General features: G+C 38.6%; 1 protein-coding gene across 2 annotated transcripts in view; it reads left to right on the top strand.

The window, feature by feature from the left end:
* The first annotated feature begins 834 nt into the window (after positions 1-834).
* The window catches only part of COX7B2 (cytochrome c oxidase subunit 7B2), a 127,863-nt gene continuing 106,672 nt past the window's right edge, over positions 835-22,025 (top strand). The window contains exon 1 of one of the 2 annotated variants that reach the window (XM_065907550.1): positions 835-916. The gene's annotated coding sequence lies outside the window, so the exon portion shown is untranslated. The remainder of the gene's footprint in view (positions 917-22,025) is intronic. The other variant, XM_065907548.1, reaches the window with a different exon arrangement.

Raw genomic sequence — 22,025 nt, 5'->3', positions numbered from 1 at the left:
TTAAAGATGTCAAAATTTCCCATATATCAACCATAAAACACATATTTGACAAGACTGTAGGCAATTAAAAAAATTTAAAACAGTAACACCATATGAAAAATGTATTCTTCAGTAAAATATTAGTGACACAGTATTACAGACTATATAGGCTGAAACTAATTAAAATACATTAAGGTTTGTCAAGAATTACCATTTTGCTGTTTTTAATATTCATATTATAATGAAGACATCTTAAAGTTTTTGCTTAAATATAGTTTAACTTTGAGAAATAATTTTATTTTAAAAAATGAATTTTGAATTGCTCTCTATACTATATTCACCAATATAAAATCTCAAAAAATTATAAATTTATTTTATTGTCCCCTTTCACTTTCAGGGGTCCTAGCTTGGAAAGCACATGGTTGCCATCGGTAATAACCTGGCATGCTTAGGAGAGGTCAGATTCACTGCAAGAGTTGTGGCTCATTCTCTGATTACAGGCACTTTCAAATTTCCCTCACGGCCAGGTGGGATTAAGATGTAACCGAAAGAAAGAACCAGAGAGTTTGCCAAAAGATCACTGTGACAAAGAAGGAAAAGATTCCCCCTGGAAAGACCATGCGTTATGCTGAGGAACAGTAACTCTTGTCTCAATGCTGTTTCCTTTACTATGGAGGGACACATACGAGAACACCACCCTTAATGGCTCTCTGTTTTCGGGCGTCTTCCGGTATAGCCTGCAGCAATTAGCCGTCTGATTGGTCAGTCCTGAAAGAGGAAGTCGGGATGTGACCCGCCCCTTCCTTTCCTTTTAGGGAGGAGCGAGCTCTAGTAGGCTCGCACCTCACTCGGCACCGGGCCCCCAGGCGGTGAAGGTGGCAGGCGGCGAGTTTGCTTCCGCGCCATCTTCCGTTGGGTGCTGTCTGGGCAGTGGTTGGTAAGTCTGATTCTGGAGTTCAGTGTCAGTAAGCCTACGGTTATAAGCCACACTTAATGAAGTACCTTCTCTAGCAGTTGTAAGCAAATATTTTGGTTTTCCTGCCACTTTTTTTTTTTTTTCCCTCATTTCTCTCAAGGGACGAGAGAGACGTTACTTACGGGAGCCTTCTCACATGCAGACATCTAGAATATAGAATGGGAGTAAAGAGAAAATGAAAAAGAGAAATTCTGTGTTTTAGAATGTTTATGAAGTGACACTTCGGGCGCATGCTTATGGCGTGGCTGGAGTGGGCGGTATTGGTCAGTGTTGGACTAGGCACTGACCACGTATTTTCGGCCGTAGGGAGCTGTGACCGCATGTTTTCAGTGGTAAGGTGCTGTTCTATCCTATGGCAATTTTGTTTACAGGAGAGTGGCTGCTTTTATATAAGCAGACGCCGATTTCTGTAGCGGGCAAGTTTGAATACTTTGGGGTGTAAGCAAAGGTAGGCAAGCTTTCAAGGACTCAGCAAGAACATCTGATCAGTACCACTGAGATATCCTTATTAAATGCGCCCTTGCCAAATAGTTGCTGCTGCTTGACCTTAAATTCTGCATATTTGATTATTTCTAAGTAGCCTTGTCAGAGACAAGGGTTTGATTATAGGGAGTCTTTTTGTGTACCAGCCTTTTTTAGGTCTCAAAGTGTTTCTACTGTAATCAGCAGTATCTGCAGGATGTATTTAGTGCTAGGCTTAGGTTGTGGCAGAGAAAATATGCTGAAATTCTGGTTATTTTTTATATTGTTTTGAGTCCCCTTCAGAGTCAAGAGAGGAAACAGAGGGACAAATCTAGGAGTCATGTGACTTGTTCTGTGTTTAAAAGTTGCTCCTGTCTCTTCGGGGAGATACAACAGGACTTAGTGACTAAGCCACCACCACTTATCTCTTGATCTCAAGTGGTTCTTAATTTGATAATTTCATACAGTCTGACCATGACTTTTAACTGCTGAGATTCAAATTGTGACTCCACCAATAGGAGGTTGATGGGTATCAAAATTAAAAAAAAAAAAAAAAGGGACCCCTTACTGTAAAGAGTATCTTGTTGTGTAGTCCCTCAGTCATGTCCAACTCTTTTGTGACAGTCTTCTCTGTCTGTGGGATTTCCCAAGCAAGAATACTGGAGTGGATTCTTACTTCCTTCTCCAGAGGATCTTCCTGATGCAGGGATCGAACTTTGGTCTCCTGCATTGCCGGCAAATTCTTTACCGCTGAGCCACCAGAACGGAGAAGACAATGGCTCCCCACTCCAGTACTCTTGCCTGGAAAATTCCATGGATGGAGGAACCTGGTAGACTGCAGTCCATGGGGTCACGAAGAGTCGGACATGACTGAGGGACTTCCATTTCACTTTTCACTTTCCTGCATTGGAGAAGGAAATGGCAACCCACTCCAGTGTTCTTGCCTGGAGAATCCCAGAGACGGGGGAGCCTGGTGGGCTTCCGTCTATGGGGTCGCACAGAGTCGGACCCGACTGAAGCGACTTAGCAGCAGCAGCAGAGCCACTAGGGAAGCTGATAAAGAGCATATAACTTCTTAAATTCAGAAGGAGAAATAACTCGATAAAACTAACTCGATAAAACTATTGCAAAAATAGTGTCTTAAGAAAACAAGTCAGATAGGCTTGTGCTTGGGATTCTCTGGTTCTAGTGATTGTATTTGCTTAGCTTGAGGTATTCAAGTAATTTAAAATTTGTGGTTCAGGTTAATATAGAACAATGGAAACAAATGAACCATGGAAACAAAAAACTGGAGGAGAATAAAACTTATTTTGGAAGAAAACTTGAGAAATTATGGAGTGAATTGACAAAGGTGACATAGAAAATAACACTTTGAAGTTCCAATAGACATCTCTAAGAGAGAAATAGAGAGTCAAGGGGATGTAAATACTGTACCATAGAGTATAGGAAAAGGGAGAGGTGTTTAGTTGTTACTAGATTGAAATAGGTCCCCAGGTCCCAAATTAATCAAAAAGAGAAAGAGGCAGGGTCTCAAATGAAATGTCTCCTTCGAAGAGAGTCAAGAAACAATTGAGGTAAGAAAATGATGTTAAGTACATTAGAACAGAATCTTAAACAGAAAAGTAGGAAGATCTGTAGAATATACAAAGTATTATTAGGTGATTTTCAGGTACTGTAGTCTTTGTAGGTTTGCAGAGAGATGTACTTGGTTTGTGCCTTAAAGGAATGTGCCCCAGAATTAGGACTCAAGACAAGGCTCAGCCAGATAAGGCATATTGCAAGGAGCAAGGCAAGAACATGAGTTAAATTTAAGTTTGCGTGGACTTGGTATCAGTCTGATGGGGGAAAAGTCTTTTTTGTGGAATTATCCATCTCAGAGAAGTGGGGGATAAGAAATTTGCTTAAACAGTAGATTCTTTTAGTAAACTCACAATATAGTGATTTCATCATTGATAGTTGAAATGATTTTGGAATTTAAGAAATGGGGGAAGAAATTAGAGAAAGAAAAAAAAAACAAATCCTGATGTCTAGAAAAGATAAAAAGGAAGGCAAGTATTCATTTCTAGCAAACGACAATAATCCTTTATATTTTGGGGAAGAGACCAAATTAATAAGCAGGTTAAGCAGTTAGAAACTCTGCTTTTGAAACAGATTAAATGGTTAGCAAATTAACTACAACTTTCTGAAAGGTATAGGAAAATAAAAAGTAGAGGCATATTTTATTGCTGTAGAAAAATGTGTAGCAGAAAAAAAATACTATTCAAGGCCTGAACACTTCAGTGATGAAAGGTACTGCCTGCGGGAGCACATGGAAGGGCTATTAGTTCTCAGTGGGCCCCTAGGCTCTCAGGCTTCAGAAGCATCAGTTGCAGCTTCACTTCAGGAATCAACTGTTGAGAGTGATTTTTCAGCCGAAATAAATAAGATAAAAAGGAAACCCTCTCTGAGGTACAGGTTTCACCAGCTAAGCCGTTCTGTGGCAAGAGGCAGTGGAAAGAGCCACTGTCATACAGGATTGAAAATACCTGCTTTTTGGAGAGAGTAAGGCTTATTTCATGAGATAGAGTTTTCACTTCCAGTAGTAACAGAGTGTAAAAAACTGGAAGTTAAAGGAGAGAACAGAAATGAAGAGGTTTTAAAAGTATGTTGCAGATGGAAAAATTATACTTCAAATAAAATCTGGTGATCTTGATTGAAGAATTTTAAACTTTTCTGAAAGTCAGGAATGTCTCAAATGTCAGTCCAAGAGAGGCAGTGGTATGCTAAACGCATTTTTGTGCCTAGATTGATGAGCCCATAGTGTCATAATTAGTGTACTAATAGTTTTCTGGAATCTGTACTGCTCATACAGACTTACAAGCATCCAGATGAAGCTAAAACCAAGAGTATTTCCAGGTGTACTTCTTCCTTTTCGTGCATACTCAGTCACTCAGTCCTGCCCAACTCTTTGTGACCCTATGGGTTGTATGTAGCTTGCTAGGCTCCTCTGTCCAGGGGATTCTCCAGGCAAGACTACTGGAGTGGGTTGCCGTTTCCTACACCAGGGGATCTTCCCAACTCAGGGATCGAACCTGCATCTCTTGTGTCTCCTGCTTTGGCAAGTGGATTCTTTACCACTTGTGCCACCAATTCTGATTTTTAAGAACACAGTGTTTTAGGGAGATATCTAGTCTAGAATCTGGGAATATCTTATATTTAAAATTTAGTGCTGTGGGGCCAGTTTTAAGTTTATATGTTAATTTACTATTGTTTTTGAATCATACATTCCAAACTCAAAAACTCGTAATTCAAAAACTAAAAAAATATACATTTATAAATCTCGCTTCTGTTATATTCTTTGCAAGTTGTACTTATAATATTTACTTGTTTAACATGGGTTTCCCAGGTGTTTCAGTGGCAGAGAATTTGCCTGCCAAGCAAGAGACCCTGATTTGATCCCTGTGTAGAGAAGATGCCCTGGAGAAGGAAATGGCAGCCCAGTGCAGTATTCTTGCTTGGCAAATTCTTTGGACAGAGGAGCCTGGTGGGCTACAGTCCAGGGAGTCGCAAAGGGTCAGACACGACTTAGCCACTGCACAGAAGCAGCAGCTGTTTAACAGACATCACGATAATTGTTCGTGAATGCCCAGTGTTGTCCTGTGTACTTTGTAGTTGTTAACTCATTATTTTTGTGCGTCAATCCCATAAAGTAAGAATTCCTACAATTCCCATTTTATTGATTGTCTAAAGAAGTTGAATTAATTTTTAAGTGCGAGAGACAGACCCAGGCAGTTTTGTTTGAGTCAGACTATGTGGAAAATTCTTAAAGAGATGGAAATACCAGACCATCTTACCTGCCTCCTGAGAAACCTGTATGCAGGTCAAGAAGCAACAGCTAGAAATGGACATGGAACAACAGACTGGTTCCAAATTGGGAAAGGAATGCATTAAGGCTGTATATTGTCACCCTGCTTATTTTACTTATATGTAGAGGACATCATCTGAAATGCTGGGCTGAATGAAGCACAGGCTGGAATCAAGATTGCTGAGAGAAATATCAATAAACTCAGGTATGCAGATGACAGAGCCCTTATGGCAGAAAGTGAAGAGCCACTTGATGAAAGTGAAAGAGAAGAGTGAAAAACTGGCTTAAAACTCACCATTCAAAAAGCTAAGATCATGGCATCCAGTTCCATCACTTCATGGCAAATAGATGGGGAAACAGTGGAAACAGTGACAGACTTTTTTTCCTTGGGCTCCAAAATCACTGCAGATGGTGACTGTAGCCATGAAATTAAAAGACGCTTGCTCCTTGGAAGAAAAGCTATAACCAACCTAAATAGCATACTAAAAGGCAGATATGTTACTTTGCCAACAAAGGTCTGTCTAGTCAAGGCTATGGTTTTTCCAGTAGTCATGTATGGATGTGGGAGTTGGACCATATAGAAGGCTGAGCGCTGAAGAATTGATGCTTTTGAACTGTGGTATTGGAGAAGACTCCTGAGAGTACCTTGGACTGCAAGGGGATGAAAGCAGTCAATCGTAAAGGAAATCAATCCTAAATATTCATTGGAAAGACATGCTGAAGCTGAAACTCCAGTAATTTGGCCACCTGATGCAAAGAGCTGACTCATAGAAAAGACCCTGATGCTGGGAAAGATTGAAGACAGAAGGAGAAGGGAACGACAGAGGATGAGATGGTTGGATGGCATCACTGACTTAATGGACATGAGTTTGAGCAAGCTCTGGAAGATGGTGAAGGACAGGGAAGTCTGGTGTGCTGCAGTCCCTGGGGTTGCAAAGAATCAGACACGACTGAGTGACTGAACAAGTTAGCTAAACTCTTTATTAGGTCCCTTGTTATGTATGTTTCCTGTGTCATTTTTTAAATGCAAATGCATGCATATATGAATACATATTTTTAATTTTGCCTTTTCTCTGCAAAAGAAATCAAATTTTATATGCTGTTCTACACCCTGTTTTTTCCCTTAGTTGCTCATTCTAGAAATACTTCCATATCAATAGGTAGAGAGCTTCTTTCTCATGGTATAAAATATTAATATAGCTGTAGCATGAATATTTGCTATGTGAATGTATCATAGTTTATTTAAATATTCCCCTGTTGATAGACACTTTTGTGATTTCTCTTCTTTGGCAATTAAAAATAGTAGTGTGGTAATAAGCTTATATACTTGTCATTTTTGGCAAGTTATCTATGGTATAAATTCTGAGACTTGATTTTTTGGATCAGAAGTTAATTGCTTATGTAACATTGTTTGGTGATGGTGGTTTAGTCGCTAAGTTGTGTCTGACTCTTGTGACCCCGTGGACTGTAGCCTGCCAGGCTCCTCTGTCCATGGGATTCTCCAGGCAAGAGCATTGGAGTGGGTTGCCATTTCCTTCCCCAGGAAATCTTCCTAACCCAGGAATCAAACCCAGGTCCTCCCGCATTGCAGGCAGATTCCCCACCGACTGAGCTATGAATAAACGATTTCAAATATTGCCAATGGACCATATATCTAATCAGTTACAGATTCCATTATTCATCAGATATATGTTAAACTTGGCTACCAAGTTCATCCAGATCTTACATATGGAATTTTATTCAGAAACTAATGCTCTCCATTTCAAGAGACCAATGTTGGCAACGCTTAAGCACTTAATATCCAATTCTTCACATGAATTTTTTTGTCTGATGGACCACTGTTGAACTTTTCTCATGAAGTATGAGCAATAAAATTATATTTCATAGATGTTCCTACAGTATTTTCATGTAGATATCATTGTTTATATATTGCCAAATCTCATAAGACTTTTACATTTTGCATTCTGCTTTTATGCTTCACAATAGCCTTATTAACAATATTATGAAATGTTGAGATTTTTGCCAATCTGATAAGTGAAAAATGTTACTTCAGTGTTGTTTTAATTTGCATTCAGTGTATAATAATAGAATACAAATGAGTTTGATATCTTTCCATTTGTTTAAGGGCCACTTGAATTTTTCTGTGAACTGGCTTTTGGTTTTTGTCCTTTTTCTAGGGAAACCTTAGTGTTTTATTTCTGTTTGGTATCCAGCTGCTCTTTTTATATGAAGAAGATATTACTTTTGTCTCTGATGTGAGTTTCACATGTTTTTCCCATGTCAGTCATTTGTCTTTTGACCCTACTTATTTTTTTAATGTAGCAAAATATATCAATATTTTCTTTTATGAATTTTGAGTCATATTTGGAAATGTATTTCTCCAAGTTTATAAAGAAATTTGTTTTCTTTAGTACTTTCATGGTTCCCTTTTTTCCTTTTTTCCTTACATTAAATCTTTGATTCTTTTTGAGTTTGTCAGTCGTCATGAAGTAAGATACAGATTCAATTTTATTTTTTTTCAGATGACTACTTTTTGGACTCTTTAAGATGTATGTAGTAAAAGCATGTCTTTTTACCTGTCTTTGACATGATACAATTTATGAATCCTTGAAGAAACTATACCCATTTCAGACACTGAGAATACCTTTGGCTGAGAAAAAGTAGAATAAATTCATCAACATGAGTTTTGGACTTTCTACTAGCAATTTTATTTTATTTTATTTATTTATTTTTTTTCCCAAAAGCTTGTCTTGTCTTCATTCAGCAATTTGATTTTAATATTTTCAAACTGCAGCTCACAAAGGCCTGAGAATTTGACCATAGACATTAAATTTCTTTGAACCTTAAAATTTCTTGTATTTAAATTTTCAAGGTGATCTAATTTTTGGACTTTAATTTACCCTTGGGAATTTAATAATTTAAAGAGGTTATTTTCAAGTTTGGAATATGTCTATAATGTCAGAATTTTATTCTTAGAATTTAAGCCTTTTGATATAATTACAGGACTGTTGATGAAAATGATGAATGTGCTGGTCAAAATTTGGGATAAGAAATAGAATTGGGATTAAACTTGCAGCTTTAGATTTAGAATGACTACAGATTTACTTCAGTTAATGTGGGTTTTGACTTGTTTTGAAGGATTCTGGGCTTGAAAATCTAAATTGGCCACAGTGGCTCTAGAAAGATTCCCGAAGTCATAGTTGGAGTGGGTGACTCAATGGTGGGAGCAGGAATGTCTTGATAAGATACTCATTCCTTTCTCTAGGGGAAAGTCACTCCTTAAGCTGAGCTGAAGCTTCATGATGAAGCTTAGAGGTTTAGAAAGAATGCTGCAGAATATTGGTGTATGGAAGGGACAGTAGAATGCTTTCTGCCCACCTCTGATGTTTCCTTTATGTAAAAGATCCGTTGTCATAACATGTCTGATCTTTCAACTTAACTTCTACCAAGCCGTTCAGGGAGTTATTTGATTGTTGAATTGAGAAGGAGAAACTAGGAACCCCTTTATTTTCACTTGTTCTTGGAATTGAACTATCCTCAGGAAGCTGCTCTGCTTTCTTGAAAACAAGAAACAAGGGTGGAGGAAGTACTGTCGCCAATACCTTATTCCTGAGACTAAACGGGAAACAGCGTAATTCTGGATTCAATACTAGAAAACATGAATAGATAAACTGCAGTCTCCACTATTTGCTTTAATCAGACCCAAAGGTAATATTTGGATCTCTCAATTAAGCCAATTCAGTAAGCCTTTTTGTAATTCTTCACAAACTGAGTAGAAATGTCAATTATTGACCTTCCTCACCTCCAACTCCATCAAGGTGAAAAGTGCATGATAAAGATAATGGGATGGTTGAACTGAAATTTCAGATGCTGGATTTTGCCTCATAATTGAACTGAGAATCGAGTCAGCAAGGACACCACCATTCAGCACACTCAATACATGCTCAGTAGCAGCCTGTTTAGTAGCTGTGTGGAGGGAATATATATGAGTTATATCTCCATAAGATATGTATAGAAAAATGAACAAGGGTCATTTGCATACCAGCCTTGATGACTTAATGTTGCATATAATTTTTCTGAAATGTGAAATAACAGAAAAGTCTAAATTTAAAACTAAATTTGAAGTTTTGTGTTCGACTACATTCTCAGAAGCAGAAATACTGAGACGTAGAAATAAAGTAAGTTATATATTGTACACCTGAGTGTTTAGAACTGCCAAGACTATGAAGTCACATCATGTTGAGCTTTGGGTTTTTAATACTCATCTTTATTAATTTTGTTCTGAATGAGCACTTGGATGTTTTTCATCAGTGACAGATTTTTGTAAATAATAAAAGCACTGCCCCTACCCCTGACCTTAACATTTGTGACACAGTAAGAGCCAAGTTAGCTGTTTTAGTCAAGTCACCAATTTGTCCGTAGGTGAAGAACATGAAAAGATGTTTCTTCTTCTACTTACGAAGATGTAAGGAAGTAGCTGTCTTCCTCCCCTCCTAAAGGAGTCTGCTTGGAAACTTACTGCGCCTGACTCAACTATAAAACACTGGTCTGTCAGTAAAATCTCTGCAGGAGTCAGATAGCCTTGTACTGCTCAGACATGGAGGTGATGTCTTTTAAGTAGTGGGTCTCTTTCCTCCTTGAAATGTAAATACCTAGGAGTAGTCCCCACAGTACTTTCATCTAGCACTTACATACCTATCCTATGATGTAACCTTTGGCTTTGGAGAAGATAAGTGTTATTATCCTTCTGGATAAGGGCAGTTTAGTACCATCATTAGAGAAGAAGGCAGTGGCAATCCACTCCAGTACTCTTGCCTGGAGAATCCCACGGACAGAGGAGCCTGGTGGGCTGCAGTCCATGGGGTCGCTAAGAGTCCCACACATGACTGAGCGCCTTCACTTTCCCTTTTCACTTTCATGCACTGGAGAAGGAAATGGCAACCCACTCCAGTGTTCTTGCCTGGAGAATCCCAGGGACGGGGGAGCCTGGCGGGCTGCCGTCTATGGGCTCACACAGAGTCGGACACGACTGAAGCGCCTTAGCAGCAGCAGCAGCACCATCATTAGGGGAATAATGGCTACAGATTTAATCCTGTGATTTATGAAAATGTTTCTAGGAAAAATGAAAGAAGGTTCTCTAACTTTATAGTGAATTCATTTTCTTGTTGTAGGAAGCTTGGACTTTTCATAGGAAATATGAGAAATCCATAAATGTTTTATTTCCCCATACATCCCTTACATGATTTTTCTGTCATTTCTGCTGGATAAAGATGTTAATACTGTACTTGGGGCATAAGAAATGCTTCATAAATGATAGCTATTAGAATAATTATGCTTATTGATTTGAGATCTTAAAAATGCCTATATGTATGTTGCAGAAGGAATCATTGAAGTGGAAATAACTTTTAAAGTCATTTATTTCAGTTATAAAATGAATTTATGGTTGAAAGTTAGGTGGAATGGTATCTGTCATGAGCTTCAAAATCTGCAGAGAGGAATCAACATTTTCCTCATGGAAGACTGCTGTTTGGTTCACAGCTCACTTTCTCTCCTTGGTAAAAGAGTATCCCCACCCCCACAAACATACATATGTGTACAAATGTCACATACACACCTATACACACATGGGCATGCCTTCAATTGCACTTAGGTTTTTGGTCTTTGTACAGCTTAATTACAGTGGATTTTGTGCTTTCTTAGGCACTGAGACTTTATTCTCTACTGATAGCTAAACCTCATAGTTGGGAGATGATATCTTATTCACTTGCCTTTCTTGACTGATTTTTTAAGCTCTACTTATAAGGTTTCAAGTTCATTTTATTCCTGTGTAATATAATGACAACTCTTCAAGTAGGGTACTATGATGTCTAGCTAGAAAAACAAAGCTACTTCAGGTGAGGTAATATAGGATATTGTAAGGCTATAGTAGTTGAAAAAAGAGAAGGATAAATACAGGTTGAAGTATTGATAATATTTATTGGAGGAGATGGTACATAATTTGGACATTGCCTTTTATAAGTAAAAAAGAAAGCATATCGGGTATGGATATTAGTATGAATTAAAGCCATTTCATGAACATATAATGGCTTTTTTCTCCAGCTGTAGAGAAGTAGAGCAATAAACAAAAAGTTATGAACAGCCCCTTTTCTGTGATTTTACAGTATGGTAGTTTTACCATACACTGTGATTTACTGATTATTCCTATGATTAGGGGACAAAGGAGATATGCTGTCAGCAATGAACCTACCAGGTTAGACCAAAGAGTTTAGGATAGATGCTATGCATTATGTAGGATCAACAAAGATTTTAAACCAGAAAATGAAAGCATGAAAAATGATACTTTAGGAAATTTGGTCATTGGTAAATTGAATGGAGAGAGACGTAAGTCAGTCAGTCAATTAGGGAAATAGTAGAATAATCTAAGCAATAAATGATGATAACACCTAATTTAATTTTGACTTTTTCAACAGAGAATTCAAAAGAATCAGTAGTTCTTATAGGTTTAATTTATGAATGAAAGAGGTCATTCAGAGCTTCAGGATTTGTAAAAAGGTATAGAAATTTGGAAGAGAGTAGTTAAATTCATCTTGATATACATTTGGATATTGGTCAGTGCCTATATACAGCGGAAAAATCCCTATGTAAACATTAATGTTTTAATATTAAAATATTATAAAAATTAAAATTATAAAATTTAATTTTGTATTTTGGGATGGCCTGCCTTGACTCCCATCACTTGAGAGTGGACAGTACTAGGCTGGTTCCTAGTACTAGTGTCTTCTAGTACTACTGGAGGTAAATAACTACTTTGTTTCTTAGCAGAAGTCCAAGTGGTATTTTTCTGTCTTAGCATTTTCTTGTTATAGAGAGAAAAAATGCCAACTGAGCCAGGAGAGACATCACCTCCTTTTCTTTTTAAAGACCTGAAACAAGCATGGGGGTAGGTGAAGGCAGGGGAGAAAAGAGCTGGAAACCTAATTTTACAAAAAAGCTAGCGTTTCCTAACAGGGCCCACAGCTTGAGTGGCTTGTGTTTCCAGACAGTTGCCCCTGTCTAGACCTGTTTGTTTCTGGTTTGTTGTCTGTGCCCCTGGGGTGAGGCTAAGGGCAAAGGACAGTTGGGAAGCCAGCCCTGGCCCACGAAATAAGCCTTCAGTTGTCATTTTAATGGGTCTACCATTTCACCTTAATTTAATTTCCCTACCTCCAATAATATATCTTGTTTTGTAAGTTCACAAGCTGACACATCATCCAGAGAGAATATTTATTTTTCCTATCTTCTTCACACGAATGCTGACATTATTCTAGCAACAGTAATCAAGATCTTCTGTCTTTGGGTTGCAAAGAAAATGCATTCAACTGCACTTGAAAGAGAAAATTGAAATTCGGCAACAGATGATAAAGCGTATTCTCCTCTCTTTTCAATTCTATCTGCTCATATCAGCTGAACTGCATTAATCAAAGCCAAAGGGGCAAATATACAACATTCAGTTGCCCAAAACTATGCATCAGGTGTGCTATGGTTTATCCTGCTGCAGAACCTTGTGCTTTCAGTGCTTTTTTGGGTCAGTGCTAGCATGGTGCAAAGTGAGCCACGAAAACAGTCCCTAGAGGAAGGTTTTCCCGCCAGCTTTAACAGCAGAGCTGCTGTGAATTTTCCAGAAATATGATCAGATCTCAAGTATGATTGCCTTGCCTATCTGCTCACTGTAACCTTTTTACATTTACTGGTGTAATTATTTTAGGAAACAACCCTGTAAATTTATTAACATGCTTAATGCTAGCTTTAATTATTTATTGCATTTATTGGGTATGCAAGTCATGAAATTGCCACTGGGTACGTTTACCAATAGCACAACCACCACAATGATAAAAGGCATCCAAAAGTAAACGTAGGTTGGTGCCTCTGAGAGAGAGAGTTCCATAAATAAAGGGCATGCTGCAAACTTTTCTTTTCCCCCATCAGACATCTCATGGGCGTGATGATTGTGAAACCATAGTCAAATTTATAGAAATAAATGGGTAAGGGCAAAATAAAAGTTCATAGTCATGTACACTCAAAATAATTCTTTACTGCTAGCCCTGTAATAGGTGGGTAGCACAAGTCCAGGCAAAATTTTAAGTAGGAATAGTTGAACTTTAGGTGCTTCTAGACTCCTTTTTGTGTACCTATTAATATTTCTTTCTCCAGAAACCTCATTTATTTTCTCTCCCCTCCAAAATTGTTTATTCTCAAGAGGAGATGAGATGCATTACCACTGGAGTTTAAATGGCTAAGGGGGTTCTGTGAGACCAAGCAGCCCTAGTTTCAAGTCCACTTTTTATTATTTTCCATCTATGTGATTTTAATAAATGATGTCTTCCTCAGGGAGATGAGGTGTTGGTACACCTTGAGCTTATGCAATTTAGAGGACTCTTTTTTGAACAATACAAAGCGGAGTCTATACATTTAGGTAATAAAGTGAATATTTATAATTACACTTTATAAGTGACAAATGCAACAAAATTCAGGAAAATAAATTTTACTGGGCATTCACCAATCATATTTGTCCGTAAAAATTTTTCTATGACAACAACAATAAGAATACCTTCCCAAAATAACAAGTGGTCTTGGGATATAGTGACCTATTCTGATTTTCTGAAGATGTAGGGACTACTTTGATTTTCTCTCCTCCTAATGAGTCATTTTTTTCTGATAATGGAAACTGATGTGGGGAAGATGGGTAAAATTTGGGATGAGTCAGGCGCCATTGAGTAAGTCACCTCTTCAAGAGCACTAAGCCCTACCTTTCCTATAAGCTGGTGGCAAGTCCCCAAGTAACTCCTGTGCAAGGAGTGCATGTCTTTGCCTTACTTCCTGAGTCATGGCCACGCCAATAAACACTGCTTGTAAGATGTATCATAAAGTCCATAAAGAAGTATAGAAATAATGATAACATGACAGTGATTTCAAAGATGCTCACCTATATGTTTACCCATATGTGACATTTCCAATAGACTTCTCCCAGTAACATTATGAAAAGTTACCACTTAAGTCTGATACCACATGTGATACTGCTTTTCTTTTCTTTTTAGCCTCTATTCTAACCTGTAACAGTAATACCAACAGTCCCTGCAGTTAATATCAAAGTCAGGGAGACTCAGGCCACCAGAGTTAGCAGGAAGTCCTTGACCCTCCCGAGAGGAAAGGTATTCTTTCCTTTGACATTGATGCATTAAGTAGGCTGTTCTTTGGAACCTTTGGGTTGTACTCAATTACAGTCCTTAGTATTTGCCTCTCCTAAAGGATGCCCAACAATAGCTAAAAATAAATTTAACTGAATAGGGTGAAAGAGTAAGGAAATAAAATGAACACATAAGAGGTCCATTGCACAGAACTGGAACAAAAGAAAGCTACTTACATCTGAGATTCATTTTCTCTTCACTGCATCAGAATAACATGCCTGAAATTTAATTTGGTTTTACAATGCTCACAATCAAGCTTGGCTTTCGGGACGTGTTATTCTGAAAAATCTGTGGTCTCTTCAGCTTTTGCTGAATCCAGAGTCATTCTCTAGTTGCAGGAGGAGAAGGGAAAGAAACAAGAGTGAGCTCAGAGTAAGCAAACTAATCCATAATGAGGTGGCACAGTATTTACTAGTTTACTACATAGATTCCCTCCATAAGAATTGGGGGAAACTGAGACTTGATGTAAACTACTGTCTTTTCTCCAAAGCGCTGAGGTCAGGATGAGACAAGGGAGTTTCACATAGTTGTTATTCAGAGTGCATCCTCTTAGACCCTCTCAGCTGGTTCTGGGGCATCTTCTGATCTTCTCCTCGTCTCCTTGCTCTCCCCGTTCAGTCCTCTCTGGGACCCTCTTCCTCATTCCGGCCTTAAATGCTGAAGTGTCCCAGGACTCCATCCCTCGACCTCGCCACCTCTTTAGACACAGTCAGACACAGTCACTCGCTCGGTGATCTTTTAATTACCACTCTGACGCTGAAGGCTCCTTAGGTTCATTCTGTGGCCTGAATCTTTCAGCCCCATATCCAAATGTCTGCTTAAACCTAATGTAACCAAATTTGAATTTTCAATTTTTCCCTGCCAACTCTGTTTCTCTCATAGTACTCCCCTTCAAGCAAATGATAACATCTAGTTGCTCAGGTCAAAAAATTTGGCATCATCCTTGACATCACTCTGTTTCATATCCTACATCAGCAAAGCTGTTGGTTGCACACTTTTGAGTCTGACCACTTCTCTCCATTTCTATTGTCACCACTTTCATTCAAGCCACCATCATCTGTTGCCTGGACATTTACTTAATCCTCCTACCCCTTATGTCTTCCCTTGCCTCCATTTAGCTATATGTCTTACATTGCCAAAAGTTCCATTTAAAATGTAAATATGCTACGACCCTCTGAGTAAAGCCCTTGAGTGCATTGCTGTCATACTCAATGAAGTGGAAAATCCGTGCTCACCCAGAGGCCTTACATTTTGTGCCTCCAGACTCCCTCGTTTCCGTCCTCACTTCCTGTCCTGCAGCAGCTCTGCTGCCCCTCTGTGCTCGCTGTTCTCCTGTCCAGAGTGGCCTCAGTCCATGTGGTTTGCTCTCTTATTTCTTTCAGTCTTTGTCAGCTTGTCAGAGAAAACTTCACTGCTTGTCTTGCTCGAGGAAGCAGCTTCATCCTGCTTTATTTTTCTTTAAATCTTTGTTGTCTGCATCTCCCAGTAGAATGTGAGGTCTATGTGGAAAGAGCTGTGGTCTGATTTGTCTTCTTTTGTATGCCCGAAGTGTCAGATGTCCGGGCATAGTGTAGTCAGTAAGTAAATACTGGAGAGTGAACGAATAAGTCATCACTAATGTTCTTGGGGGGCTCCATTTGTGTTAGAGCAGCATCCTTTCTGCTCTGTAGTCAGGTCCATTATCATTCCCAGCCAGTTTCCAGTTCTGGCTTTTAGTAGCTGATCTCTTCTAGAACAGATGCCAAATCCTAGTGATTGTGAAAACATGGCATGCACTGAGGAAGGCCTAGACTTAGGCTACATTTCTGCCCAGACACACTAGAGTAACATAAAGCTTCAGAGCTCATTACAGATTCTTCTTAATGGAGGTTTAAGTCTGCTGTCCTACTATCTTCAGCTGGAAGTCATAGTTTCAGAGCAGGGACAGCTGGCTGTGTGGGTTGGAGGTCTCAAGGCTTAGGTGACTTTCTGTACGAAATGTTGCTGGGATTTATTCCTTTGTGTAAATCAATTTTCCTTTGTTATAAAAGTAACACTGACTAGATGAATGAGGAAACATTGGCAAAGCAAGAATTGTAGAAAAAAGTAGAGAAATAATTATTCAAAATTCCACTACTTGATGTGTTTCTCATTAACTCTATTTTAGTGTTTGTTTATATTTGTGTGTGTATGTGTGTGTATGTGTGTATGTTTGTATGTAAATTTACACAGTCGGGGTAAGCCAGCAGTATTTACTGAGCACGATTTGTTGCCCTGGTGGCTCAGACAGTAAAGAATTTGCCCACAGTGAGAGAGACCTGGGTTCAATTCCTGGGTTGGGAACATCCTCTGGAGAAGGGAATGCAACCCACTCCAGTATTGTTGCCTGGAGAATTTCATGAACAGAGGAGCCTGGCAAGACCCAGTCCATGGGGTCTCAAAGAGCCGGACATGACTGAGTGACTCACACACACATTTGTTCAGAGTGTTCTGTCCCTGTCCTGATGATCTTAATAAAAAATGAGGGGCTTGACTTTCTGTCCTCAGTATGAATACTCTTCAGGAGGCATTCCTTTCACATGAAGTTAGACTTTAGTCTTTCCATGTTATCATTACCCTGTGCTGAATGTACACTTGTCCTTTTTGTTATCTATCTATCCATCCTCTCTCCCTCTCTGACAGGTAACACCACTAGAAGCCTGCTCAGATATATTGGAGCAGTGTTGGAAAACAGAATTCCAGTGAAAACAGGAGAAAAGTATGTGAGAGTGTCGCTGACTTGAAGAAGAGTCAAGTAGTATTGTGGTGTCAGGCTTGGTGGATATGGAGAAGAGTTTAATGTTAAGGAATATTTGTGACTGAACCTAAATTCTGGGAGCAGATAGTAGGTTTAAGGCCAGACCTAACAAAGACGATGTGAAGTCCTAGCCAGAGAGAATGCAGATAGTAAACATAATGGATAGTGGAAATGTGGGGACATTTTATAGAGGTAGATGAACTAGTTCTACCAAATGGACTTTTCTCCTTGGGTTTATTAAATTAATAGATGCTCATTATAGAAACACTAGAAAGTGCAGTTAAGTAGCTGTCCACTTATCTGAAAATGTCTTTTGGTGCTTGCTTTGTGATATTAGTATGTCTAGGGTGGAGATTAGAGAAAGAGAGGATTGGAAATTGGAAGAAGTAGGGCTTCCTTGGTGGCTGAGATGGTAAAGAATTTGCCTGCAATGCTGGAGACATGAGTTTGATCCCTGGGTCAGGAATATCCCCTGGGGAAGGGAATGGCTACCCACCCCAGTATTAATGCCTGGTGAAGTCCATGGACAGAGGAGCCTGGAAGGCTACAGTCTGTGGGGTCACAAGGAATCAGACATGACTGAGCAAGTTTCAGTATACAAGAAATGAATAGGGAGATACATCATTGCAATATAATCATTCAGAAAGAAATAGTAATCAGTCATCTTTATAAATATAGTAACCTGTCCATCCCTACTACTTGACTTGTTATGTATTAGTTTGAGATTTGAGTCAAATCTATTACTTTTAAAAAAACACTTAAATTCTTAAACTGGCATTAACAAGCTGGAAATAGACCAAAATTTAAATGCTACTTATTTCCTATAATTCTAAAAGAATTCATTGAAATCTTAGTGGAATGCAGTGTCTAATCCCTGAGGGTACCCTCTGAGACACCTAAGTCTTTGCCTCAAAGGAAAGCGATGGGCTCTTGTGGCGCCTTCTAAGGGGCCACTTTGTCACTTTGTCACTCTCACTGTGCTCTGAATTCACAGCACCCAGCTTGTGAGTTATTGCGTATCGGAGAAGCTCTTAGTGTCACTGTGGAATGTTCTCCAGACGTTTGAGTCATTAAGAGTGATGTCAGCACAGCAAGCAAGCCTTCCGTTTTGGAACATCAGTGCCTTCCGCAGGGCTCGGCAGCCCACTTGTTCTGACCTGATTAATAGTTGCAAACAGAAGTGAGCTGTTTCCAAGTGGTGGCCAAAGAATCCCCGGACCAGGCTAAGTGCTTCCTTTGTTTTTATTCTTCAAGCTGCCTCCAGTATGCAGAGGCTAACTCTGCTCTGGTGAGGCAATTAGGGAATAGTCAGATAGTAAGACTGCTTTCCTAGCTGGTAAAAATTGTCACACAAGCCTCAGCTGTCTGGTATCTGTATGAGATACTTACTTTGTAAAGTAATTTTACACACATGATCTTAGACGAAACTTTGGAGTCCTAGGTGGCAGACAGTGTACAGATGAAGGACATAAGAACCTTTTCTCATAAACGTCAAACTGGTTAGTGTTAGAATGAACTTTTGCTTCTTAAATGAATGTATTTGCATTTTGATGTTGTTATTTGTTAATAACTCTTGGGCTGGGAGGACATAGTATCTTTTTGTGGAAAATGCACATGAAAATCTATGCCCTAAGATGCTTCTCAGCAAAAAATGAACAAAATGAAGCTTGAACAGTCTAGAAAGAAGAGATGAGATTCATTCCTTCCTTCCCTCTCTCCTCCTATTCTCTCTTCTTTCCTCCCTCCCTTTCTTCCTCTCAGTTTGATGTATATTAAACCCTCCTAAATTGAGGTACACTTCATGGCTCCTACCTCTTATTAGAATTGTAATGCTTATTGTTTTTTTAAAAGCCAATTATATTTTCATGTTGCTGAGAGGATTTCTGCCTCTAGTATAAGACACTTGTGAGTTTTTTCCCCACACCAATTAACAGTTCTGTCCAGTAGGTGGACTCCTTCATGCACATATAGGGATTTTCTTTTTCCTCTAATCAAGTGTTTCTTAAATCTGTGAAAAAGCATTTCTTCATATTGAACTTTTGATTTCACCAGTTTATTTTCTGAAAGGCTGAAAATAGATTCTGGTATGCTGCCTACTCCTGTTGAGAAATGACTTCATCTTTAGTTATTTTTTTAAATTTCATTTTTGTCTTAGTCTATATCTTGACATTTTTTATTTATAAGTCAGACCTTCTTTGCAGTAACTAAACTTCATCGTCACTGGATTCTCTTAAACTGCATTTCTGTGCTTATATTCACCACAGTATGCAAATATATGATTAATGCAAATTGACACCAAGGGCTAGTAATTACATTTGTTATGAGATTAAATCACTTTAAAGTCTCCATAGTTGTTTTCTTCACATTGTTCTGCGGTAAATACTTTTTATAATGGTTTTTTTCAACAAGGAATCTGGCACTTGGGTCATTTTTAAGCCAGTCCCTGAAACTTCCACTAGTTACTGCCCCTAGGCTGATCTGAAGTCAGGTGTTTTTAGCAGTTTCTCTATGGCCTCTGGGACAACTGCAAATTCTAATTTTAAGTTATGTCTTTCTTTGTCCCTCAATTCTTACCTTGTTCTTTGAAAATCTTATCATATCATGCACTTATAGACATAGATGTTGTATGCATGAAAGTTACAGTAGTTGGTTTAATACTTTTATGTCAACATGAAAGAGAAATCTTTTGAAATGGAAATCCAATTTAGGAAAAGCTCCATTTAGGTAACCTTTGTGTGCTCTTTCTCTGACTGAGCCAGCGAGGATAACATGTGATCTGAAACCAAATTTCTCTAGTAATTCATTGCCTTTACATATATTATATGTTCCACCTCCAGTGAAAGATGAAAATGTCAAAGATAAGTAGAAAAAGAAAAGACAAAACTGCAGACAGGCTTCCAGTTTCTAACCAAAGACTTCCTGAGATTCTGGATGGTTGACGTCCGCCGGGAAGGTCGCAACTAGAGACCAGCTCCCCAGAACAGACACAAGGCGCACCCAGCTGGCAGCGGAAACTGAGGCTGGGACCGCGGAGGGGTTAAGGCGCACTGCACCGGGAGAGTGCCCCGTCAAGAAAAGACCACCTTTTTCCTGTATAATCGGGACCAGTTTTGCTGTCTTATTCTAGCTTATAAATTTGTCGAAAGAGTTGTATCTTACTCGTCTTTATATTTATCTTAGGATCTGATATCAAACCTGAAGGTATAGCTGAACAGAATGTGTTCTGTCACTTCAAAAATTGAAATAACTTGAATTAGAACCTTCTATTAAGCAGAATAATTAAGGATGTCATTATAGAAACAGAATATTTTTTAAACCCACACACAGATATTTAAGACAGGCGGGTACAGTTTTGACTCATGACACCTTTTATTAGCTGCCTGACCCTGTACAAGTCATCGAACCTCTTGGAGCCTCAGGTTTCTCAGTTTCTAAAATGGGACTAACAATACTTAAAAATAATCAAGAACAAGATATTATATAAATTATCCAATAATATGCTACAAAAATAATTCAAACCTAGCTCTTCTGATTTCTTTTATATAACACTGAAATTGCCTTCCTATACTTTAAGCAGGGATTAGAAAATTCTCCATACTAGTTATGATAATCCTGTTCTAGGATGATACAGGGAGAAGAAAAAAGATAATGCTGGAAACTTCATTCTGAAAGCAGATTTAAATTTTGAGACCTTTATGCTATCTGAATGTTTGAGTCCCCTTCAAATTCATATGTTGAAATCCTAATGCCCAATGTGAATGTATTAGGATGTGGGCCCTTAGGCAGGGTGCTTGGTCATGGGGGTGGAGCCTTCATAAATGAAATCATTGCTTTTATAGACGTGGCCCCCATAGAGCACCCTGGCCTCTTCCGCCATGTGAGGATACAATAAGAAGTTTGTAACAGGAAGAGAACCCTCAACCAGCCACACACCCTGACCTTGGACTTCCACCTCCAGAACCATGAAAAATAGATGTTTAGTGTTTATAAACTGCCCAGTTTATGGTAGTCTGTTGTAGCAGCCCAGATGGGCTAAGACAGATCCTGACAGGAATTTTAAGCTGATATTCAGGCAGTGCAATTAAATGTTTATAAATTGGTAGATAAGAATTATTTTTAGAAAAAATTTTTAGCATGAAAAAATGTGGAATGATGAGGAGTTCTGAAAGGAACAAATCTGAGATACTATTTTCTAAATTAAGTGAAAAAACCAAGATATATGCCAAGACATTAAATCTGTGAAGTAATTTGAAGAAAGCATGAAGAAAATAAACAGAATTCACAGCAATTGATAACATCTTTCACGTGGTTAAAATTTTTCTTCTAGAATTGAAAATTTTAATTCAGATGTAATATCAATTTAATTATACTCATGATTAAGTACTAGCCTTATCTAGGATTTAACTGAGTATGAAAATATAATACCCCTTGACTTTTTCTTTACCAAAAATTTAAAATGGAAATTTTATTTCCTACTACCTATCAAAAATAAGAGGAAATTGACTTTAATTTTTATGCTATTATAATATTCAGATTTGGTTGCCCAAGATCCTGAGTGAAGTGAAAGTGTTAATCACTCAGTCTTGTCCAACTCTTTGGGACACCATGAACTGTAGCTTTCCAGGCTCCTCTGTCCATGGAATTCTCCAGGCAAGAATACTGGACTGGGTTGCTATTCCCTTTTCCAGGGGATTTTAACAACCCAGGGATTGAATCCAGGTTTCCTGCATTGCAAGCAGATTCTTAGTGTCTGAGCTGCCAGGG

Source organism: Muntiacus reevesi, chromosome 16, assembly GCF_963930625.1.
Source record: "Muntiacus reevesi chromosome 16, mMunRee1.1, whole genome shotgun sequence".
In the NCBI taxonomy this organism is placed as follows: Eukaryota; Metazoa; Chordata; class Mammalia; order Artiodactyla; family Cervidae; genus Muntiacus; species Muntiacus reevesi.
Note: the sequence above shows the minus strand (reverse complement) of the source record. Positions and strands in the feature narration are given on the sequence as shown.